Consider the following 26174-nt stretch of genomic DNA (forward strand, 5'->3'; position numbering starts at 1 on the left):
CATCATCTGCTCAGCTTCTCATGAAGCCTTAGGGAGTTTTCACTCATGGTGGAAAGTGAAGCAGGAGCAACCATCTCACATGGTGAGAGGGGGAGCAAGATGTGGTGGGGGGGTGGTACCACACTCTTTTAAATGACCAGTGTGAACTCAGAGCAAGAAATCACTCATTACTGCAGTTTCCAGGATTTTTAGGGTGGATGGTGAGGCCACCAACTGAGATAAAACTCAGATTCCCTCCCATGACCCAAATACCTCCTACCAGGCCCCACCTCCAACACGGGGGGTGACAATTCAACGTGAGATTTGGAGGGTACCAAATCCAAACCATATCACAGAGCCAAAGCGAAAGGACAAAGCACATCTAGCCTTGTAGTGAAGTCAGCTGGCAGATTGGTTGTTGGTTCATTTATTTACTCAATAAATATTTACTGAGTACATATTATGTGCCAGATCTTATTCTAGACTCTGGGACTACCATAGGACATAAAGTATATGAAATTCCTGTCTTCTGTGGAATACGTGGGAGATGTCCCTTGGGAATGACAAGAAATAACAAATAGAACTTACTGGGGGAAGGAGGGGTGAAGAGGGGTTGAGGTTATGCCATCATAGGTATGGTCCACTAAGGCATTGGATTTTTACTTTCCAAATGTTATAATTAAACTTAGTGTAAATTATTCATTGTATTCTATTATACAATGGTATTTATTTTTATATAAAAATGAAGTTTGCCCATCCAAGTCCGAGAAAAACTGATGTTGTATGTAACCAGGTTGATATGTTGTATATAACCATAAATCCCTGCTATGAGATTTACAGTTCATTGAAGAGGAACTATTTGAAGATTTTCAAACAAAGAAATGATCAAATCAGATCTGTGTTTATGTAGCTCACTCTTACTTCTTTATTGGGCTTGAAGGAAGAAGCCAGGGAGACTAGTTAGGGACTAATGCAACATTCCAGACTAGAGAGGCTGAGGATTGGAGGCAGAATTGGGGAGAATGGAAGGGAGGAGAAAGGACAGAGTCAAATAAGACTTAGGAAGTAAAACTAGTAGAACTTGGAAACTGATTGCATGGGAGTGGAGGTAGGAGTTAGAGAAATTGAGGACTATTCCTAGGATTTTTAGGGTGAATGCTGAGGCCACCAACTGAGATAGAACATAAAGGTGGAGGAGCACATTAGGGATCAAATAATGAATTCACCAGCCTGGGCCACACAGTGAGACCCTGTCTTTAAAACATAAAGAAAAACTAGCCAGGTGTGTTGGCGTATGCCTGTAATTACAGCTACTGGGGAGGCTGAAGCAGGAGCACTTGAGCCCAGGAGTTCAAGGCTGAAGTGAGCTGTGATTGCACCACTGCACTCCAGCCTGGGCAACAGAATAAGACCCTGACTACAAAAATAAATAAATAAATAAATAAAGAATTAAGCGTTGGATATGCTAAGGTTGAGATGCCTGTGGATATCTGATGGGAATGACCATCAGAAAGTTTGATTTTCAGGTCTGCTGGGGGAAGTGCTGTGGGCTAGAAATAAATATTGGCAATTATTGGAATACAGGTGATGCTTTGAGCAGAGATAAGGGATGAGATTGCTGAAGAGGAGTAGGGAGATTGAGATGAGTCCCCCAAGGATGGGACACAAGGGTTACTATATAGACAACCTGTATAGTGTTGTCAGAGGAATGCAACAACCCCAAATGTTGCTGCATATCTCTTTAGTATCATAACCTCCCTCCCTTTCCTCAGCAGTAACCTCTGTTCTAATTTTATAGTATTCAATTTCTTTCCTTCTTTTATAGTTTCAATTTCAATATCTTATTATGCATACATATTAGTGTGTGTATGTGTATATATACACATATGCACATGTACAGTCATGTACCACATAATGATGTTTCAGTCAACGATGTATTATAACAGTAGTCCCATAAGATGATAATGGAGTTGAAAAATTGCTGACCCCTAATGACATAGTAACAGTTGTGACTTGGTAGTAGTAATATTGCAGTCAATGCATTACTCACATGTTTTTAAGTATTATTACAAAAGAATGAAAAAAATTAAGAATATTAAAAGTTTATATGTTAAGTTATAGTAAGGTCAGGTTAATTTATTATTAAGAAAGAAAATTTCAAAAATAAACATACTGTAGTTTAAGTGTGCAGTTTTTGTAGTCTAAAGTAGTGTTCAGTATTGTCATAGGCCTTGACATTCACTTACCACTCACTCACTGATGCACCCAGAGAAACTTCTAGTAAATGCCTCATATGTGTAACTTTTTTTATATTTAATACTGTATTTTCACTATACCGTTTCTATATTTCGTTGTTTATATACATAACTGTTTACCATTGTGTTAAACAATTGCCTATAGCATTCAGTACAGCAATATACTGTACATGTTTGTAGCCTAGAAGTAAGAGGATATATCATATAGCCTAGATCTATAGTAGGCTTCATCATAGATTTGTGTGAGTATAATCTGTAATGTTTACACAATGACAAAATTGATCAAGGATGCATTTCTCAGAACATATTCCTGTTGTTAAGTGACACATGTTTGTATTTATATTTAATTTGGGATAATATAAGATATATTCCAGTGAGTTGGCTTTTCTTCCTTGTGTCTCTAAAATTCAACCATATTATAAGTGTAATTTACCTTTATTACTATATATTTTTAAACTATGTGTAGCACATTATTTTTTACAAAACTGTATTTAGGTTGCTTTCAGTTTGGGGTTGTACCTTCAAAGGTACTTAGGAGGGGCCCAGGGAAGTACAAGAAGCTTCTCTGTCATCCTCTTCTGGTGTGAGCATATGTGGAGTTGCTGAGCCTCCTTAATTCATTCAAGAAATATTTATTAAATATCCCTGGATATGTTGTAACATTTCCCACTAATTACTTGGTGACTGGTGTCAGATGTCCAGATGGTTGTATTGTTGAAAATACGTATGATTAACTCCTTGGTGGGAAGAAATGGCTCTAAATAAGGTCCCATGGCCCACAGCAGGAAGGCCCAAGACATTGAGCATGAAGTCAGCAAAGCCATTGTGATGAGCGACCAGATGGGGATGCGGGATGAGGGGTGTGGGGGCAAGCAGGCTGGCCTGAGGGAATGCCACGTGTTGGACGCTGGAGACATGCTGTGTCGCTTCTGCCACAGAGCCACCAGCAGCGTGCCTGGTGCTTCGCTGGCAATCACGCCTCCTGCACGAGAGCCTGAATCCCCGCTTAAGCCATGAGGCTGAGACTTGCTGGTTTCCTTTCCCAAAGCAGCCTTCACAATCTGTTCAGGGCTGTCTCAGTGCTTGGAAGGAGGCGGAGGAACTGGGATTCACCGTCTGTGAGGGTATTGCAGGGAAAGAAGGAAGAATGTTCTGTTTTTGAAGAATGATAAGAAAGAGAAAATCTCATCATTTTGCAAGTGGAGCTTAATTCATGTACTAGATAAGAGACACCTCACCTCTGGCAAGCATCATTAATTTACTCCATCAAATACGTTCATAGAAATCCTAAGGTTGATAAAATTCTCAAGCAGAAAATGTTAAAAGATCTAAGAAAAATTATAATGGCCTTAGCTATAGGACCTAAATAATTAAGAATAGTCTCAAAGGCATATGGAACATCAGAGAAAAGTTATGGATATTTTTGTCTGTTAAAGGAGAAAATCTCAAGACGAAGATGGCTTTTTAAATAGAAATGGCAAGTGAGCGCTTGTCGACTCAATTGTAAGCACCTGTCCAGTTTTGTTTCCTGCCCCAGACTCCTTTTAAAAACATCGTAGGGCAAGTGGCCAAGAATCTGCCGCTTTAAAATGCATTCACCTGATCCTCAAGGACTTGTGGTATTGGCATTATTATCCGTATTCTCAGATGAGAAAACAGAAGCTCAGAGTAGTGTACTGTGCCCTTTTGTCGAAGCTGCTCGGCGGCAGAACTGAGACCCTCAAGCCGGATCACAGGGCTCATGCTCATCTCCACACTCTTCTACAGCAGCTTCACTTCTTGATGCACCCCACTTGCCATGTAGAATCCACTATATATGTATATTTTTTGGATTTTGAGGCCATGCCTCCTGATCAGTTTTATATCTGAATCAAGAACTGGGTTATCGGTACGCCATGAGATGGGATGGTCAGAATGCCCTGGTGGTCTCACATGCTGCCTCTACGAGGGTAAAAGTGGGAGGGAGAGAGGATACAGTTTATGGTTCATCTTAGTTCTTGTTTATCTCCACCTTAAAGGTCCAACATCAGAGGTGATGAGTAGGAGGTGAGGTGGAGGGGAGCAGGGTCCCCCTCTCAGCAGACCCAGGCACTGAGCCCCCACCATTGGGTGACATAGGAGCAGGATCAGGAAGACAGACCCCAGAGCATGTTGTACTGTGCTCCTTACGAGAAAATAGGCCAAGGCCTCTATTCAGTCTTCAAGTTGAATCACAGAAGGCAAAATCAGAATATGTAAGAAAGTATGTAACTTCATTTCAGCATTCAACATAAGTAGAGCTCATTCCCACTGGAAAATAAGGTTTTACCGACAGCTTATATTGTGTTGCTAATTAAATTACATCACCTGCTTTCCCTGTTATTGATAGCATTAGATGGCGGGATGATGGCATTGGGAGATTTCTCTGGGTCGACTGATCTTTCTTTGAATTTTATGTTGTCTTGTCTCTCTGCAGCCCCCCACCCGCCACCTTTTAAAAAAAAATTTTCAATATTGTTACAGAAAGACAAATTGTGAATGGAGTTTAGGCCTGCCCTCGGTTCCTGACACATGAACTATATGTAAAGTCGGCTGACTATAAAATGTTCAGTTTGGAAAGTTATTATCCCATGAGCAACATCATCAAGTTATGCAGGTCTTGTTTTCAATGCTAAGCTTGTGGCCCCGGTCTCCTACTGCTGTATGGAAGTTCCCTTACTACAGATTGCTTGACCTGGTTGAGTCATGATGCATTTTGGGTGAATAATTGTCTTCATTTTACTCTTTTTACTGTCCTTGTAACCCTTCAGGGTCTTGAAAAAATATGGTCTGGTAAATTTTTTTCTTTTGTTTCTACTATAACACTGAATACGTAATGTGGTTTTGCAGATCCTGTGGCAAGAGATTGGCTAGCTTCCATACTCATTTAAAAATCACTATTGGTGCCTCTGCTGGAGGGGTTTTCAATTCACCATCTAATCTGCCCTTCTGAAAGATTTAGTGACCAGATGTCCAGGATCAGTGAGAAAGATCTTGTCTGCCAGAGTCAATATATTTTTCCTATCATCCTGCTGGCCTAGGGACTTGAAAATCCCCATCAAGCATAGCTAGCTGCGGATGTCTCTGGCAGAAGTATTGTTAACCAAATTCGAGGTTGCAAGACTAGCCCAGCTCTAATATTGATAAAAGTCCTTTTATGTTTTCATCTTTATTTTTTTTTTTTAAAATCAGCTTTCTTTTTTTTTTTTTTTTTTTACTACCATTTCTATTCTTTTTTTCTTTTTTGGTCATGTATCCTCTTGTCTTTGACTTTATTTCTTTCCATCTACAGAGATATTTCTACTGTGATATCCCTTTGCTATCACTTTCTCTACTTGCTTGATGTAACCTTGCCAAGCAACTGGTCTTGTTACTTAGAGTGTGCTTCTCAGGCACCAGCATCAGCATCACCTGCAAGCCTGTTGGGAATGCACCTACTGATTCAGAATCTGAGTTTTCACAAGATCCCCAGGTAATATGGATATATGTTAAAGTTTGCAAAGCTTTGCTCCAATGTATGGCCTTGCAAACTCAGTCTTTTCTAGAAACCTATGGCATGGAGGGCATAGTTACAAAACACTTTTCACTCTCCCGATGTCCTGGGGTAACTATTGACACTTGCAACTGGGGAGTGGACTGCCAGAGGAGAGATGCTCAGCTGCATTGGAACCATGCTCCCAAAGCAAGTGGTCCTGCCACGGCTCTGGACAGGTGAATTTCCGGCTTTTCCTTATCTGCACCAATCTGATACCTTCCTCTCTCATACTTGCACAACAAGGAAATGAAGCCACTGCAGTATGAAGATGTATTTCAAATGACAAAAAGTGTCACTTTAGAGCAAGAGTCCACAGAATAGTGGGGAGACAGATGTCTCAATTGCAGCTGCATGTACTAAGTGACACATTTCATGAGGCAACCAGATGCCTCCATGTCATCCGTGTAACAGTTGTTCCCCATGAGACAGGTAAGTGGGTGAGCAGGCTCCACAGCTCTGGGACTGGCGAGTGTCTCAATGTGACAGCCTCGTCACAGGAGGCACAAGATTCATCATTGTTTTTTTCAAGTTAACATGTTTCAACAATTATATAGCCACGCTTCTTTTTTTTTTTTTTTTTTTAAACTACAGAAGTTCAACAGAAATTTATTATGGCAATGCACCTCTCACTTAATATGAAGTATATAGGCACATGAATCTTCTGGGGATCTTGGTGAAAATGTAGATTCTGATTCCATAGATCTAGGATGGGGCTGGAGGATCTGCATTTCTTTCTTTCTTTCTTTTTTTTCGGGGGGAGGGACGAAATCTCACTCTGCCACTAGGCTGGAGTGCAGTGATGCAATCTCGGCTCTCTGCAACCTCCACCTCCAGGGTTTAAGCGGGTTCTCCTGCATCAGCCTGCAGAATAGCTGGGGTTACAAGCTTGTGCCACCATGCCCAGCTAATTTTTGTATTTTTAGTAGAGACGGGGTTTTGCCATGTTGTCAAGGATAGTCTCCATCTCTTGACCTCGTGATCTCCTGGCCTCTGCCTCCCAAGGTGCTGGGATTACAGGCATGAGCCACCGTGCCCTGCCGAGGGTCTGCATTTCTTACAGGCTCTCAGGCGACTCTGATGCTGAAACTATGGTAAGCTCTTGCCTCTTCACCAAACAGGAATTTCAAACTGAGGAGAAATTAGCTTTTCAAACACAATGGCACTTGGGCTACTTTTCCATTTGAGAATGAGATCAGGAAGATTTTTTTTTTTCCCAATATTTTATTTTTTATTAACAAATAATTTTACATATTCATGGGGTACATATTTTGATAGATTTAGGAGCGTCATTGCAGTGGTGCACTTTCTTTTTCAAAATCAAACTACGTATCTCTTGCTACCCTATATTCATTCAGCACAGGAAAGACAAAAATACATCGGCCTTCAGTCACTTTTGCCTCCAATCCATCCAGCAGACTGTCACCAACATAATCTTCCTGAAACACTGCTGTCACCATGTCACTTCCTTGCTCAGGAATTTACAGTCATTTCCTATTTCCGATTGGACCAAGTCTAAATTCATCTGCCAGGCTTTCAAGGACTCTCGTAACTTGGCTCACTCTATTTATTCAATCTTATTTTCTTCCCCTTCTCAGCCAGCACTCCCTGTCACTCAGACCCGCCTCTGTGCTGCTTTCCTTCCACTGCCAGATTGTGCTGTGCTGTAGCTCACCTGAATCTGCTGTTTCCATAGCAGGATTCAAGGTCTAACGTTCCCATGACATTGTCTCTAATTTTTTAGATTGTAATGATCACATCTTTCTTTGAATTTCTATGGCCAAACAATTCAGCACTTAATTTAGATTTAGTTATTTATTTGAAATGGAATCTTGCTCTGTTGCCCACGCTGGCAGGCTGGAATGTGGTGATCTCAGCTCACTGCCACTTCTGCCTCCCAGGTTCAAGTGATTCTCTTGCCTCAGCCTCCCGAGTAGCTGGGATTACAGGTGTGTACCACCACGCCCTGCTAATTTTTGTATTTTTAATGGGGACAGAGTTTCACCATGCTGGCCGGGCTGATCTTGAATTTCTGACCTCAGGTGATCTGCCCACCTCGGCCTCCCAAAGTGCTGGAATTACAGGCGTGAGCCATTGTGCCTGGTCCCACTTAATTTAGATTTAAAAATGCTTCGTGTAGGAGGTTGAGTAGCATTCCCCTCAAGGTTTATGTCTATCCAGAACTTTAGAATGTGATTTTATTTGTAAATAGAGTCTTGGCAGATGTAACTAATTAAGACGAGGTCACTTGGCATTAGGGTGAGCCCTAAATCCAATGACTGGTGTCCTGATAACAAGAGGAAATAAGACATACAGAGACATACAGGGAAGAAGGCTATGTGAAGACAGAGGTGGGAATTGGAGTGATGCTGCTACAAGCCCAGGAATGCCAGGAACCACCCTGGAGGAAGCAAGGAAGGATCTTCTTCTAGAGCCTTTGAGAGGAGTGCGAACCTGTTAAGACCTTTGTTTTGAACTTCTAGCCTACAGAACTATGGAAGAAGAAATCTCTGTTATTTTAAGCTACTGAGTTTGTGGTAATTTATTAAGGCAGTCCTAAAACACACTTTGTATTAATTTTTATCTAATGTGTGTATGGTAGCTTTAGCTCTTTAACTACATGTGAAGTCTCTACAGAATAGGGCCCTCTGTGCTCTTGTAATATTCCCTGGAATGGTTTACATAGGACTAAAACAGTAATGTGAAAATATCTATTTTTTTTTGTATTTTACTTTTGTTACTGAGATATGTCATGCATCCTAAAAAGTGCAAAAATCCTAAGTGTCTAGCTTATGACTTAAAAAAAAAACCCATCATAATGGAATCACTACCCAGATCAATGTAGAAGACATCCACAGCACCCCAGAATCCTCCCTTGTACCTTTTCCCAGTTAGAACCACTAGTTAAACCTCAATCACCACATATTAGTTTTGCTTGTTTGTGAACTTTATATGAATAAATTCATACAGAGGCTTCTATCAACCCTGTGCTGTGAGGTTCATTCATCTTTTTACATCTAACAGTTTATATTTCATTAAAAAAATTTTTAATGGTGTTGTAAAATGGCAATTTATAGGTGTGTGTATTTATGGAATACAGAGTGCTTATGACACATGAATACAAAGTGGAATAACCACATCAAGGTAATTTTAAGATTTATTACCTCAAATACTTATTTTCTTTTGTGATGAGAACATTTGAAATTTGCCCTCAATTATTTTGCAATGCACAATACTTTATTTTTAACTAGATTCACCATGCTGTGCCATAAGTCTTAAAAAAAAAAAAAAACAAAAACCCAACCCCTAGTTTTCCCGTCTGAGACTGTACCCTTTGACCATCATTTCCCTATTCTCCCCACCCCCAGCCTCTGTAAGTGAGAATACGTGGTATTTGTCTTTCTGTGCTTGGCTTATTTCACCTAGAATAATGTTCTTTAATTACATCCCTGTTATTGGAAATGCCAGAATTTCCTCCTCCTCCTCCTTCTTCTCTTCCTTTCTATTCCTCCTCCTCCTCCTTCTCCTCTTCCTCTTCTTCCTCCTCCTCCCTCTCTTCCTCTTCTCCTTCTCCTCCTCCTTCTCTTCTTTCTTCTTTATTATTAAGAGACCAGTGCTCACTCTGTCACCCAGGCTAGTCTAACTACTGGCCTCAAGTAATCCTCCAGCTTCAGCCTCCCTAGTAGCTGGGATTATAGGCACAAGCCACCATGCCTGGTTCAGAATTTCCTTCTTTTTAAAGTCTGAATAGTGTTGTATCTATACCACATTTTTCCTTATCACTTTATCTGCTGATGGACACTTAGGCCGTTTCCATAACTTGACTATTGTGCATATTGCTGCGATGAACATGAGCGTGTACGTCTCTTTGATAAGCTGATTTCTTTTCTTTTGGGTCAATATCCAGAAGTGGGATTGCTGGATCATATGATAGTTCTGTTTTTAGTTTTTTGAGGAACCTCCATCCTGCTTTCCATAATGGGTATACTAATTTACATTCCTACCAACAGTGTACAGGGGTTCCCTTTTTCCCACATCCTTGCCAACTTGTTACCTTTCGTCCTTTTTATAGTAGCCATTCTGACAGGTGTGAGGTGATATTGCATTGTGGTTTTGATTTGCATTTTTCGAATTACCGGTGTTGAGCATTCTTAATTATACCTGCTAGATACTTGTATGTCTTCTTTTGAGAAATATCTATTCAGATCTCTTACTCAGTTTTTAAACTGGATTATTTGTGTTTTTGCTATTGAGTCTTCCTTATATATTTTGGATATTAACCCCTTAAAAGATGGCTTGCAAATATCTCTCCCAATCTGTAGGTTGTCTTGTTAGAGTTAATTGTTTTCTTTGCATGGCAGAAGGTTTTTAGTTCAATGTAATCCTATTTGTCTATTTTTAGTTTTGTTGCCTGTGCTGTTGCAGTCAAATCCCAAACAATGTCAAAGTGTAGTTTTCCCCTGTGTTTTCTTCTAATAGTTTTAGTTTGAGGTCTTATGTTTAAATTTTTAATCCACTTTGAGTTTATTTTTGTATATGATATGAGATAAAGGTCCCGTTTTATTCTTCTGCATGTCGGTATATTCAGTTTTTCCAATACCATTTATTGAAGAGACTATCCCTTTTCCATTGTGCATGACATTTTTGTTGAAATTCATTTGACTATATGTGCATGAGTTCATTTCTGAGCTCTCTATTCTCATGTGTTGGTTGATGTACCTATTTTTATGCCAGTATCATGCTGCTTTAATTACTAGAGCTTTAAGGTATAATTTGAAATCAGGTAATATGATGCCTCCAGGTATCTTCTTTTTGCCCATGATTGCCTTGGCTATTTGTAGTATTTTGTGTTTACACATGAATTTTAGGATTGTTTTAAATATTTTTATGAAAAATGCATTATAATTTTGATAAAGGTTGTATTGAATCTGTAGATAATTTTAGGTACGATGGGCACTGTAACAATGTTAATTCTTTTAATTCATGAACACAGATATCTTTCCATTGATTTGTGTCTTCAATTTTTTCGTAAATGTTTTATGTATAGGTCATTTACCTCCTTGATTAAATTTATTCCTAAGTATTTTATTTTTTTGGTAACTATTGTAAATGGGATTGTTTTCTAGATATCTTTCTATACATTTTCATTAAGTGAATATACCTATGTTTATTCATTCTGTTGCTGAAGCTCAATTGGGTTCTTTCTGGGTTTTGGCTGTTACGATAATGTTGCTATGAACATTCCCATACTGTATTTTGGTGCATATTTAAACACCAAGGTATATATTGTTGGTCTATACCCAGGAGTGGATTGCTGAGTCATGGTTCAACACAGTTCATCCATGTTATTGTGTGGTTCAGTAGTTTGCTCTTTAAAAAAAATTTATTTCTTAATTTTTGTGGGTACATAATAGGGGTATATGTTTATGGGTTACATAGGATACTTTGGTACAGGCATGTAATGCATAATAATCACGTCAGGGTAAATAGGGTGTCTGTCACCTCAAGCATGTATCCTTTGTGTTACAAACAACCCAATTATATTCTTTTAGTTATTTAAAAATGTACAATTAAATTATTTTTAACTATAGTCATCCTGTTGTGCTAGCAAATACTGGGTCTTATTATTTCTTTCTAATTATTTTTTTTGTACCCATGAACCATCTCCCCATTCCCCACCACCCTTCCTAGTCTCTGGTAACCATCCTTCTACTATCTATCTTCATGAGTTCAATTATTTTAATTTTTAGCTCCCACAAATAAGTGAGAACATGCAAAGCTTGTCTTTCTCTGCCTGGGTTATTTCACTTAACATAATGTTCTCCAGTTCCATCCATGTTGTTGCAAATGACACAGTCTCATTCTTTTTAATGGCTGAATAGAACTCCATTGTGTACATGTAGATTTCTTTATCTACTCATTTTCTGTATCCACTCATCTGTTGATGGACACTTAGGTTGCTTGACTACTGTGAATAGTGTTGTAATAAACATGGGAGTGCAGATATCTCCCTGACACACAGATTTCCTTTCTTTGGGGTATATACCTAAAAGTGGGATTGCTGGATGATATGGTAACTCTATTTTTAGTTTTTTTGAGGAAACTCCAAAATGTTCTCCACAGTGGTTGTACTAATTTATGTTCCCACCAGCAGTGTACAAGGATTTCCTTTTCTCCACATCCTCAGCAACACTTATTATTGCCTGACCTTTGGATAGAAGCTATTTAAACTGGGATAAGATGATATTTTATTATAGTTTTGATTTGTATTTCTCTGATGATCAATGATGTTGAGCGCTTTTTCATATCCTTATTTGTAATTTGCATGTCTTCTTTTGAGAAACATCTATTCAGGTCTTTTGTTCATTTATTTGTTAGATTATTAGACTTTTTTCCTATGAGTTATTTGAGCTCATTATATATTCTGGTTATGAATCCCTTGTCAGATGGGTAGTTTGCAGATATTTTCTCCCATTTTTTGGGTTATCTCTTCACTTTGTTAATTGTTTCAACAAAGTGTAGAAATTTGCTGTGTAAAAGCTTTTTAACTTAATGTAATCCCATGTGTCCATTTTTGCTTTGCTTGCCTGTGCATATGAGGTATTACTCAAGAAATCTTTGCCCAATCCAACGTCCTGAAGAGTTTCCCCAGTGTTTTCTTGTAGTAGTTTCATAGCTTGAGATCTTAGATTTAGTTGTTTAATCCATTTTAACTTGATTTTTATATATGGTGAGAGCTAATGGTATAGTTTTATTCTTTTGCATATGGATATCCAGTTTTCCCAGCGCAATTTATTGAAGAAACTGTCTTTTCTTCATGTATGTTCTTGACACCTTGGTCAAAAATGAGTTTACTGTAAATGCATGAGTTCATCGCTAGGCTCTCTATTTTGTTTCATGGATTAATATGTCTATTTTCATGCCATTACTATGCCATTTTGATTATTACAGCTCTGTAGTAAATTTGTTCTTTTTTATTGCTGGATAGTATTCCATTGTTATGAATCTACTACAATTTCTTTGTTCATCTGTTGATAGATATTTGGATCATTTCCAGTTTGGGATTATTGCAAATAGAGCTTTATGAAAATTCATCTTTTCATGAACATGTGCTTTCATTTCTTTTGGATATGAACAATATAAGAATGGAATTTCTAAATCACACAGTAAGCATAAATTTAACTTTATAAGAAACTATTGAAGTTTTCCAATGGTTGTACCATTTTATACTCCAATCAACAGAGTATGAGGACTTTAGTAGCTGTGCATTCTTTCCAACACTTACTGTTGTCAGTTTTTATAGTTTTGAGCTTTTGAGTAAGCGTGAAATATTTCACTGTAGTTTTATTTGCATTTCTCTAAATGACTATGTTGAGTACCTTTACATTTGCTTATATATATTCTTTTATGAAATATCTATTCACGTCCTTTGCCCATTTTTTTTTTGGGTTGTTTGTCCTTTTATTGTTGATTTATAGGAGTTCTTTTACATATTCAAGATTCACTCTTGGTCATATATTTGCATTGCAAGCCTGTGGCTTGCTTTTTAGTTTTTTAGTAGTGTCTTTCAAAAAGCAAAAGTTTTAAATTTTGATAAAGTCAGATTTACCATTTTTATATGACTTCTTTTTTTTTTGCTTTCTGTTGTAGAAATCTTTATCTACTCCAAGGTTGTAAAGATTTTCTTTTGTATTTTCTTCTAGAAGATTTATAGTATTATGTTTATATTTGTGATCAATTTTGATTTTGTCTATGTGTATGGCAGAAGGTAAGAATTGATGTTCATTTTTGTATCTATCTATCTATCTGTCTATCTATCCATCCATCCATCCAGTTGTTTCAGCAACATTGGTTGAAAAGACTATTCTTTTTAAAATAAGTTACCTTGGCAACTTTGTTAAAAATCATCTAAGTACAGATATGTGTACAGATTTCTAGAGTCTCCCTTTTGTTCCACTGATCTGTTTGTCTATCACCATGCAAGTACCATGTTCTCTTTATTACTCGAGTTTTATAATAAGTCTTGAAATCAGGTAGTGTAAGTTCTTCTTTTCAAGATCATTTTGGGTATCCTAGCTTGTGCAATTCCATATAAATTTTAGAATAAGATTATTAATTTCTATAAAAATACCTGCTTGAATTTTGATTGGGATTGCACTGAAGGTGTAGATTAATTTGCATAGAAATGAGATCTTTACAGTGTGTCTTTCAGCCCCTGGAATATGATATATAACTATACTTGCTTAGATTTAAAAAAATCTTCAATGTTTTGTAGTTTTCGATAAACAGTTATTGTACCTTTCTAAAATTAAACTTATTTCTTAAGTGTTTTTGTTTTTTGATGCTACTACAAACAGTATTTCCTAAATTTTATTTTTTAATTATTTGGTGCTCTTAAAGAAAAAATGCAACTGATTTTTTGTATATTGATACTGTGTCTTGCAACCTTGCTAAATTCACTTTTTAGAGGTACATAGATTCCTTAGGATTTTCTGTACATGCAATCAAGCTGTCTGACAATACACACAGCTTTCTTTCTTTCTTTGCAATCTTAATGCTTTTTATTTAATTTTCTTGTTTTAGTTCACAATCTAGGATCTCTTAATCTAGAATAGAAGTGATGAGAGCAGACATCTTTGATGTGTTTTCTGTTTTAAAGGGACAACATTAATTGGTCACCATTAAATATGAATGGATATTGATTTTTGTCAATTTTTTATATCTAGTGAAATGATCATATAATTTTTAAATTATAGTAATGTAGTAAATGGAATTCATTAATGAATTTAACCTTGCATTATTAGAATTAACTTCATTGGTCCTGCTGTATTCTATTTTAAATATATTGCTGGATTTGGCTTGCAACTATATTGTTGAGGAATTTTGAGGTGTATAAGTTTTCTTGTAATGCCTTTGTTACTTTTGAAACCAGAATTCCTTTTTGATTTTCTGAAAGAGTTGGTTTAAGTTCAGTATTATGAAATGTTTGACAGAGTTCACCAGTGAGCCATATGGGCCTTGAGTTTTCTTTGTGAGAAGATTTTTAATGACAACTTCAATGTATTTAGTAAATATTAGGCTATTCATACTTTGTATTTCTTCTTGTTTGATTTTAGGAAGTTTTATTTCTTAAAGACTTTGTACATTTCACTTAATTTGTTCAATTTACTAACATACTATTACTTATACCATCCTTTTAATGTCTGTAGCTGCTTTTATAATTGGTAATTTGCAGGTTTTTTTTTTTTGTTTTTTATAAGTCTTGCTAGAGGTTCAGCATTTTCATTAAATCTACAATGGATAAAGTGGTAGGAAGTTTTAGGGTGATCTGGAAACTCTAAAAAAGAACCAAATTAAAATCCTAGGATTAACAAATATAATCACTGAAAAAAATCACTGCATGGGATTAATAGCAGGTTGAACACAACAGAAGACAGTAAGAATCTGAAGACAGGTGAATAGAAATTATTCCAACTAAAGCACACAGAGAAGAAAATTTNAAAAACCAAAAAAACCCAGAACTTTATTTTTAAAATATGGACCACCCAATTTTCCAAATTTGATTAAAAAACTCAGCCCACCATTCAGGAAAGTTCAACAAACTCAAAACAGGATTAAAAAAAAAAAATCCTCACCTAGACACGTAATAGTCAAATTGCAGAAAAATAAAAAATATAAAAGTATCTGAAAAGCAGACAGAGAGAGAAAGACTTATGTATCAGAGAACATTGATGTGGGTGAACTCTGCCTTTATGAAGCTTTAATTCTAACAGGGGACACAAACAATAAAGAGAAAACATAATATGTAAGTAAATTATCGAGTGCATTGAAAGGTGAAAAGTGCTATGGGAAAAGAGGGAAGAGGAGCAGGGTATGATGAATCAGAAATGCCTGAGGCCAGTGAGGTACAATGTTGTATAGTGTGGTCAAAGTAGGCCTCACCAGCAAGGCAATTGAGCAGTCTTGACGCCTACTTGAGGAAGTTGGAGAAAAGTATTGTGTAGAGGAAACAGGTGATGCAGATGCCCTGAGACAGGGACAGTGAGGTGGGGTATCTGGAGTGAGGCAGAGTGCTATGGTCTGAATGTACGCATCCCTCGAAATTCATATGTTGAAATGCAATCTCCAAAGGACTAATATTAAGAGGTGGGGCATTTGGGAGATGATTAGGGCAGGGAGGCTCTGCCCTCATGAGTGGGATTAGGGCCTTTATAAAAGAGGCCAGAGGGAGCTTGTAGTCCTTTTTGCCCTTCTATTGTGTCCTTCTACATAAAAGGCATCATCTATGAGGAATAGGCCCTCACCAGACATGAAATCTGCTGGCGCCTTGATCTTGGACTTCCTAGCCATCAGAACTGTGAGGCATACATTTCTATTGATAAATTACCACGTCTAAGGCATTTTGTTATAGCAGCCTGAACAGACTAAGAAAGAGAGAATAGAAAGAAATTATGTCATTGTTACTCCACTTCTCTCTACTGTGTCTCCAGGCACTGCACCTATGCTGTTCTCTGGAGTATTTTCTCAGTCCATAGAATGAATATTTCTCTCCTCTAATACATTGGAAATTGTGGGACAAGGGCTGTATATTTTACTTCTTTTGCACCATTGGTGCTTAAATAAATATACACTAAATAAATGAATGAATAAATAAACAAATTTACAAATGTCTTGCTTTAATTCTCCCATTCACATTTATCATGCAGACAAAACAGTGGCAACTTGTTCTCTCTGTCCAATTACTTGGTTGATCTAGACTGTAAGCTGTGACCTCAGAGACTACCACAGTCTTGTTCACTGACACTTTCTCAGAGTCAATCATGGTGGCTAGCCTATGGAAGTGCCTATAAATGTATGTGGAATTAATGACTAAAGCCACAATTTCACAGCCAAAGAATCATGTATATATGTATCTATATAATATGTGTATATGTAATTTTAAAAAGTCAAATTCAAAAGTTAACTTGACCTCATCTTGTATTAACTGAGATTACAACATTAGTAGGAATATGTCCCCATTCTGTTTAGGCCTCCAGACACTTTACTATTTGCAGGACAATACCATCCCCACCTTAACAACCCCCATCCCACTGTGACAACATGTGGCTTGTCATCTATGACGACCTATCTCCACCTTGCGTGCCTAGCAACCAGGGCGTTAAGACATAAATGGTGTAAATAATGTAGTCAGGATTTCATCACAATACAACATTCCTTATAAGGACAGAGGTGTGTTTTTTGCCACATGAGATAGACCTTTGCCCTGAGAAATAGTATTAATGCCCAGAGTCAATTGATTTTCTTACTTTCTACATTGCTTGTTGTAATTTCCAAGATGGCATATTTACGAACACTGAGTGTTACACTGGGAATTGTATTTTTTAATCTGTATTACGTTGCTTGGGAACATTGCCATAAATTTCAAATTTGTGCATCTAAAACATATTACAAATAAGATGTATGCTATTCACATTCAACCTTAATATATATTGCACTGTCAGTGAATTAGCCAATAGCACACTGGAAAGTTTTTTGGGGATAATTTACCCATAAGATCAAGAGTAGAAAAGGAGGCAAATCCTAGTCCAATTTAACAGCATAGCAATGATTTTTACAGAAACCTTGACAGGGCTCCGAGGCTAAATAACTACCATTTCCATCACTGCTGAAAATGGCCTGTTTGGTACAAAATATGTGGGTACTTAGACATCATGAATTACTTATTGTTGGAGACCATCTTAGGGGGAGAGGATAATTTCTTATGCCAAAAGGTGGAGAAGGCAGAAAGAAGTGTTCAATTTTGAAGATGTTGCTAATAATATAGATGGTCCCTGACTTATGATGATTGAACTCATGATTTTTTAACTTCTCAGAATGGGTGAAAGCAATATGCATTCAGTAGAAACTGTACTTCGAATTTTGAATTTTGATCTTTTCCTGGGCTAGAGATACACAGTCCAACACCCTTTTTTGAGGCTGGGCTGCAGCAGCTCTGGTCAGCCACTGATCAGGAGGTAAACAACTGATACTATGCAGTGTCCTGCTGTGAGATCATTTTGCCCAACTGTAGGCTAATGTGTTCTCAGCACATTTAAGGTAGGTGAGACTAAACTATGGTATTCAGCAGGTTAGGTGTAATAAATGCGTTTCCACTTTCAGTATTTTCAATTTATGATGGGTTTGTTGGGACATAACTCACCATCACAAGCCAAAGAGCATCTGTACACAGAAAACAAAGGGTTTCTGCTATAGACTGGGGGGAAGTAATGACCACAAAATAATTACATTTCTGTAACAAAGAAGAGTTTATGAAATGAGACCTTGTAAAACCAGTTAGAACATTGTCAGATAAGTGAGTCTTGAAAGCCAAAGCAAAGGATGATGAAATAATGAAAATACAACTGTCTGTACCAAATGTATAGGAGTCTTGTGAGTCTTAAAAACGCATTAGAGGCTGAATTCATCTGGAAGACAAGGAAGAAAGCTCAGAAGATCTTGCTATTTCTACACTGGCAGGCACAAATGCTCCCTTCGCTCCAGATTGTCAGGAGCTATGAAATTCCTGTATTCTCTCACTTCTATTTTAGTGATTTCTGACAGCATTGAAAAAGTTTTTAGTTGATATAATTTATATCGTTTCAGCAGTTACTGTTGCTTGACATACATTTCCGTACTTCTAAAAGACATTCTTGTTTTCTTTCCTTCCTACCAGTCTCTTTCACTAGTTTTTCCTTTATGACTGCATACTTATAATGTGTGGATGCTCCCCGAGGTTTGTCTTCTTCCCTTTTTTTCTTGATCATACTCTTACCTTGGGCTGCCTTTTTTAGTTCCATGGCTTTGAATGACAGTGTATCCTAGTGATTTTTAAAATCACAGTTATAGTTCTGATTTCTTTCACTAAAAAAGCCATATTTCCAGCTGCCTGCTAGATAGGGCACACAAGCGTCTGCCTACTTCTTATAACTTTGGTTTTTTGTATTCTTCCTGAAGCTGATTCTTCCTTTTGCATTTTCTATTTTGCTTTTGAGCATCACCATTCCTCTAAGCCTTTTACCTGTCTTAAAATAATTTCCTAAATTTCTTCTCTCTCATACCCCATTTGGTTGATCCTATTAACCACGTCTGTTTGGTTAGGCCACTTCATCCCTCCAATTCCCACTGCTGCTTTTCTAATTCATATCTCATCAGAGCCCAGTGAAACATTTAACAGGCTTTCTTGCTGCCCTCTGTTCATTCACTGATTCATTAATTCAGTAAATCTTTATTGAATGTCAATGTTGTACCAGGTATTATTCTAAGCACTTGATATGATACATTGCTGTGAGCAGAACAGACAAAAAAAATCATTAAAAAGAGCTTATGCTATAGTGGATGTGGGAAACAACTAAAAAGACAAGTGAATTCATAATATGTTAGAAAATGATGAGGAATGTGGAGAAAATAAAGCAAGGCAGGATGGAGAAGGAGTGTCTGGGGACAAAGGTTGTTATGCTGCTTATGCTCAGTGAAAACTATTGAATAGGTAGGCTTCGATCAGAGACTGGAAAGGAAGTGAGAGAATAAACTGTGCATGTACTTGGGGCAATAACAGAGTTAGGGGCAGGCTTAGCACACTCATGATTCAGCTGTAATTTCCAAAGCAAGCTGGCCAAGATGGCTGGAGTGAAGTGAAGGAGGCGTAAGAGGAGAGGGCTTACCTGTTTATTCTGAGCAAGATAGGACACTATTTTACTTACCAAATAATCATATAATTCCACACCTTGCTATATGTACTATATAAACTCATTTAAACCTCATAACAGACTTAAGAAATAGTTACTTGTTATCTCTATTTTACAGATGAGAAAACTGAATCATCTGTAAAGGAGGGAGGGAGCTGAGATTTGAGCCAAAGCTGTCAGGTCTGTGCTCTTAGCAACTACGCTATGCTATTACAGGGATTTAAGCATAGCTACAGGGTAATCCAACTTAACAAATCACTGGATTCTCTGTGGATGATGTATTGCAAGGCAAAGGTAGGGGAAGTTAGAATACTATTCTAATAATTAAGGTGAATAATGATGGTGGCTTGAACCAGGGTGATAGCAGTAGATATTGGAGAAAGGTTAATCTGGTATATACTTTAAAAAATAGAGCAGATTGGGTTTCTTGACAGATTCTATGTATAGAGTATAAGAGAAAGAGAAAAATCTAAAATGATTCCAAGGTTTGTGGTTTGAGCAACTGAAAAGGTAGAATTCACATTTACTGAGATGGGAAGGTGGGGGTGCAGAAGAGAAGCATATTTGGGCCAGGGTGTGGGCCATCAATTGTAAATTTGGCTTTGGACTTGTTAAATTTGAGATGTCTAGAGAAGTTCAAATGCACATATTGACTAGGCAGTTGGATATATAATTCTGGGATTTGGGGAGAGGCCATGGTTAGAGATATAAACCTGGGAGTGTCAGTTATGGCCCTGGACGATACCACCCAGGGAGTGATTACAGATGAAGAAGTAGAAGAGGTTTAAGGATCAAGCCCTGAGGAAACTCCCAAATTTAAAGATCAGAGAGCTGAAGAAGAAGAGGTAAAGGAGGAGTGGGAAAGAACTAAGGGAGTGTGGTATCCTGGGAGTAAAGGAAGTCAGTGTCCTAAAGAGGGAAGAATCAGTTATGTCAACCCCGCTAATAGACTGAATAAGATGAGAATGTTAGGGTTAGGAATGTGGAGGTCATTTGTGACCAAAAGCTATTTTGGTGGAGTGGTAGGCATGAAAATTTTATTGGAGTAGGTTCAAGAGAGAGCAAACGTAGAGGAATCTGAGAAAGCAAGTGGAGAGGACTATTTTGAGGAGTTTTGTTGTAGCAGAGAAATAGTATAGTAGCTAGAAGGAATGTTAGGTAGAATTTCTCAGAATCACAGCTTGAAATAGAGATTTACGTGAATGGGATTTATAGAGGAATGCTGTGGGATGAAGGAGTGGAGGAAGCAGGAGAGGGGAAGGGATGTTGCTAATGAGGGATGTGTTCTCAGCTGGGGTCTGCTTTAGCTCCATCCCATAGGAGTTTGAATTGTACCATGAAGTTATTCCTACCTTGAAGCCAAGGGCTGGACCTCTGCACTCCCATGCCAGCCAGTTACAAGTTGTGAGCTGTCTCCAGTTGGGAATGTGTAAATGATTGGCCCAGGCTGCTTCCATTTGGCCAAGGGCAATTCTCTGAAGACAGGAACATCTTGCGATGCCCACCAACCTGCTACAAAAAAGATATAGAAGAGAAGCCAACAGTATTCACTATGGCAGTGAATGGAGTTTATTTTAAGTTGGGCAATATTAGGGTGTGTTTCTCTTGGATGGGAAAGGCCTAGTTGAGAAGGAACAATGAATACTTCATAATAAAGAAAATAACCAATTTCACCGTTACAATTTATCCTTTAAGTAGTAACCATAAATCTATACCAAGCAATACAAGATACTCTGAAAGTTCATAATTGTAATAAAACCTAAAATGTCAAAAATGCTAGACAGATTAAAAAAAAAACTTTAAAAATACATAGCTAAACATGGACATTTCGGAGGCCAAACAAGCATGCCATTTACTAGTTCCCTTTCCTTGAACAACTTAATTTACTTTTCTGTGCCTCAGGTTTTTCATCTAATATGGAATATTAGGAATAGTACTTAAATGATAGGATGTTGGCAATATTTCTATGAGATAATATATGAAAAATACCCAAAAAGCACTCGGCTGCTTTCCTCCTTCTCCTTTTCCTCTTTTTCCTTGTCTCAGGGGCTTAACTTCCATCATGTGCCTCTTGCACTCTTTTCTTCATCATTATTGAAAGACTTGTTCCTCTGTCCATACCGCCCTATTTAAAGCTTCCCTGTCTTTTTGGATGTGCTTGCTTTACTGAAATATACATGCCCCACCTTGCTCAGTTTTTCCTGTATCCTTTTTCTCTTCATTCAAAACACTACTCAGGTATCACTTTCTAATCTTTCCTTATTTACTTCCAGAGTTACTTGCTTTTTGCCCTGTACATTCCTTCATTTCTTGTATTTAATATACTTTCTGTAATGCATTCTACTCCTTCAATAGTATTGAGTGTTCCGGGTTCTAACCTAGTTGCTGTATTCCTTATAGATATACAGGTATTGTAATGAATTGTAATTACTTGCTTAGATGTCCTATCACATCATCTGTAATGTCAACTCCCAGACTTGCAGAGGCCATGCCTGTCATTGTGACCTCAATGCCTACTCAGTGTACGGGTCTGTATGTGACCTATTTGGAACCATTTGGCACCAGACACTTCGATGGGCGCTTTTACCTGTGCTTCTAAGCTATAGCTAAGCTGATGCTTACTACATATCTTAAGGTAGTACTATTCTCATTGCAGGTTTTTCTTTGAAATAGAGTATTAGGTATAACTAATCTAAATTTGTATTAATTTCCAATTCAGAAAAGAATATATTCAGTGGTAGAGTGAGGGGACTTGATTAAGCATGATTGGGAAGTTTAAATTGGATAAAAATACAATACAATGAATAGCTACAGAGACTTACATCAATATTTCTTATTACCAGTAATAATAAATAAAATCAGGTTGTTTTAAAGTGCAAGGTTTTTTTTTTTTCTCCTTTTCAATGATTTTGGCATGATTATTGAAGATGGCAGCTAAGAAAATTTGTTGATAGAGGGCCACTGGACTCATAAATACCTGGGTCCTACCTCTGTTTGCTTCTTGTCTCTGAATTGTTGTACAAGAATATAAGGAAAGAGGAATAAAATAAGGTAGAACATTTTTTCAACCTCTGGTGGCTTTGGCTCTAAACCTCAGGTAGAACTTGTGGTACAGCAGCTTGATAAGGCAAGGCTGGATCCCATGAGGAATGCCTTCTTCCTTCACGGAGTTGGCCTTAGAGGCCTGAAACCAACATCAGTTGAGACTGCATAGGAGAAGAAGATGTTTTCACTAAAATCTACAGCAGAGCTTAGATGGTTACCTGTCCCCAAGTCTTTCTGGGAATGAGGAGAGAGATGGCAGAAAAACAGAAAAAGTCCAGAGCCATTTTACCATGAGGAGTGAGAAAAGGAAGGGAGGGAGAGAAAAAGGGGAGAGGAGAGAGAGGTTTAGTGAGAGGAAGAGGAGTAGCAGCCAGTATTTGTTAAGAGCTTACCATGAGTTAAGCCTTGTTCTTGGTGCTTTATGTATTAATTCTTTTAATACTTGATTAAGTTTTTTTCTTTTAAATTTCCTTTTATTAAGCCTTTACTTCTGTGAGGTAAGTACTATTATTTATCTTTTTCTGCATATGAGGGAACTGAGGTACAGAATGATTAAATGACTTGTTCAAGGTCACTCAACAAATCAATATCATAAAAGAGCTTCCTCTTCTTGGGGTGGGGGCTGGGAAAGGGATGGACAGGAACCTTGACACTTGTTCTGAAATTGTTATCTGCTAGAGATGAATCGGAAAGGAGAATGATCTGTACAATTGATGATGCATCTTTATAGAATGTAACTGGTAAGAAAATGAAGAGAAGAATACAGTTTGATTTAACACGTATATTTCAAGCATTTCCTGTGTGCAAGGGACTATAGTAGGTGCTGGAAGTATAAAGAAGAATAAAACATTGTCTCTGTCATAGGAAAGCTGGCAGGAGAGACACATGTATGAAGAGCTCGTCTCTGTCTAGTAGAAGTAGATGGCATAATTGGAGCACAGGGTGGAGAAGCCTACCTGGGGGTTCAGAAAAGGTTTCCAGCAAGTAATTTTGATGGAGCTGAGTTTTAAAGGAAGAGGAAAGTCACTCAGATAAAGAAAAAGGGCAGGACATTCCAGGAAGAGGAAACAAAAGGAACAAAGTTTTTTCTGGAATTGTGTCTGTTTGGAATGATCTACACTTGGTTTTACTAAAATCTCAAAGGCAAGGAACCAGATGATGTAGGAGGAGGCTGGAGAAAGAAATGAGGCTCATATTTTAGAGATCCTGATAGGCCACGCTAAAGAGTTAGAGGTTAGGCATGTCCTATAGACATTAAAATGTTTGCTAGAGGCATGATCAAAATAATATGGTAGACTGGAGTGGAAATCAATGCAATAGAGACCAGGAGAGATCCATGCCTCATCTGTAGAAATTTAGGTTATAATAAAGGTGATATTTCAAATTCATGGAGGAAAGTATAACCTATGCAATTAATAGTGTTAGGAAAATTAGTTATGGATAGATAAAAAAGGGAAAGTAAACTATTATTTTATATCAGCCATAAAAATAAACTTCAGGTGAGCTAAGCAGCTGAACATAAAAGAAATTTAAAAGTATTTGGAGATTATATTGGAGCATATTTTTATAGGTTTGGAGGTGAAAAGGGCCTTCTTAAACAAGACATAAGTACCAGCAGCCATAAAAGAAATGATCAACCAAAAAACCTCATAAAAATTAAAATTCATCTCTGCACAATGAAAAGCATGATAAAATTAAAAGATGAGAAAACTGTAGCATATTTAATGGATGACTGATTATTGTGTAGGATATATACAGAGCTTGTATAAATCACGCAAAACAGAAATATAGATAGAGGTTATAGTAGGCAATTTACAGGAGAAATACCAGAGGCCAATAAAATGATGCTCACGAAAAGATGCTCTTCAACACTAAATTAGGTAAATATGAATAAAATATAAATGCTAGAAAAATTTGGTGGGAATATTAAGAAACAGCCACTTTCACACATGGTTAGTGGCAGTGTAAATTAATGTGGTGTTTTTGGAAGGCAATTTGGTGTTGGTCTATCCAAATCAATAATACACTCTTGTGGATAACTAACTACACACTGTCTGTGATTACTGTTTGGGAATCAAAGCACTTCTAGGTAAGCTGGCTTACCTACAGCTTCACATGAGTGGCATATGACTAAGCATGTCAGGATATTCCCTCCCTCTGGCCCCAGTGATTGATGGTGCTGGAGTGGACATAAGACCTAAGTTAATCAAATCAGAAAGAATCTCAGGACTTTTCCTTAGAATTCAGGGTCAAAACACTCCTTTTTTCTTGGTGGTTGTAGATGGGGAAACATGTTTCCTTGGAAGACGTTGGCAGCTAAGTGGGATCAATGAAGTTAACTATCCTTGGGAGGAAGTGAGTATTAGGGAAGGCAGAAGAAAAAGATGGGAAGGAATGGAGGTCCATTGGGCCAGTGCTTTTCTAAAGCAATTCCGCCCCAGAGTTTGGATCAAATGAGTCTAATATTTTCCCCTTTGCTTATACTGATCTGCCTTGAGTCTTCTGTCACTTGCAGCCCAATTGACACATGCATATGTGCTTTAACTGAGTAATGTAATTTCTATGAATTTACTGTTAGGAAATACTTGGACGTGTGCACTAGGATGTTTATTGCAGCAGCATTTATAATACATGAAAAATTAGAAACAACCTAAAATATTAACTGAAGAGTCATTAAATAAATTATCATAGATGCATATATGAAACATATAGCCATTAAACAGAATGAAGTAGACCTTCATTTACTTTTAATATACACATATTATAAGTGTATCCAGATACACATATATGCATATATAATAAGCAAACAGGAGGCTGAATGGCTGCTCACCAAATAGTGATATTGACTATCTCAAGGGAGAGGAATGAGAATTGGGGAGATGTGAAGGGGAGACTTTCATTGCTTACTCTGTTTATGTGATATTATATTTATAATTACTGAGCAACATTATATTATTAAAAAAGGGAACACTATGCTGCATTTAAAAGATGTTATGTCTTTATTCTGTTGCTAGTGATTCTAAAACTTTAGTCAGCATAATGAATGTCTGTGGCATTTTTAAGAATGAAGTTTTCTGGGCCCTCCCCTCTGAATCTGAAGTGTTAGAGCATAACCTGAGCATTATGGCTTGATGTTTTCAAAGCCCACCTTAGAGGTTATGCTGCATAGAGTATGGATTTAAGTGGGAGAGATAAATTAGGAGGCCATTGTAATAGTTTAGGAGAAATATGGTAGCTTGGACAAAGGTTGTATTAATGGGATAGTGAGATAATCCAGCTAAAGAACTTAAACATTCTCTGGCACATGGTAGGCAGCCTCCATCATCAGCAGCAACATTACTACTTCTATTGCTACCACTATGAAGGATTCTAAAAACATTTGAAAATAAAAATCAGCACGTAAGAACATAAGAGACTTCAATAAGATATTAAGTGGGCCAAATTAATATATACATATAATATCAACATTAACTTTCTTGTGTTTTATATCTGTATGTACATTTGCAGGAAATTCTATAACATGAAAATAGAGAACAAATTTTCTTTTCCTTTCTTTCTTTCTTTCTTTCTTTCTTTCTTTCTTTCTTTCTTTCTTTCTTTCTTTCTTTCTTTCTTTCTTTC

At 37.4% G+C, this 26174-nt stretch overlaps 1 long non-coding RNA gene across 4 annotated transcripts in view; it reads right to left on the reverse strand.

Moving 5' to 3' along the window:
- Window positions 1-1405: 1405 nt before the first annotated feature.
- Window positions 1406-26174, reverse strand: part of LOC108305612 — a 27578-nt gene continuing 2809 nt past the window's right edge. The window contains exons 2-3 of one of the 4 annotated variants that reach the window (XR_005200480.1): window positions 20861-21020; window positions 1406-3386 (exon numbers count right to left, since the gene is read on the reverse strand). This is a non-coding gene — a long non-coding RNA (uncharacterized LOC108305612). The other 3 variants (XR_001825814.2, XR_005200481.1, XR_005200479.1) reach the window with 3 other exon arrangements.

This window comes from Cebus imitator, unplaced genomic scaffold, assembly GCF_001604975.1.
Source record: "Cebus imitator isolate Cc_AM_T3 unplaced genomic scaffold, Cebus_imitator-1.0 Scaffold2, whole genome shotgun sequence".
In the NCBI taxonomy this organism is placed as follows: Eukaryota; Metazoa; Chordata; class Mammalia; order Primates; family Cebidae; genus Cebus; species Cebus imitator.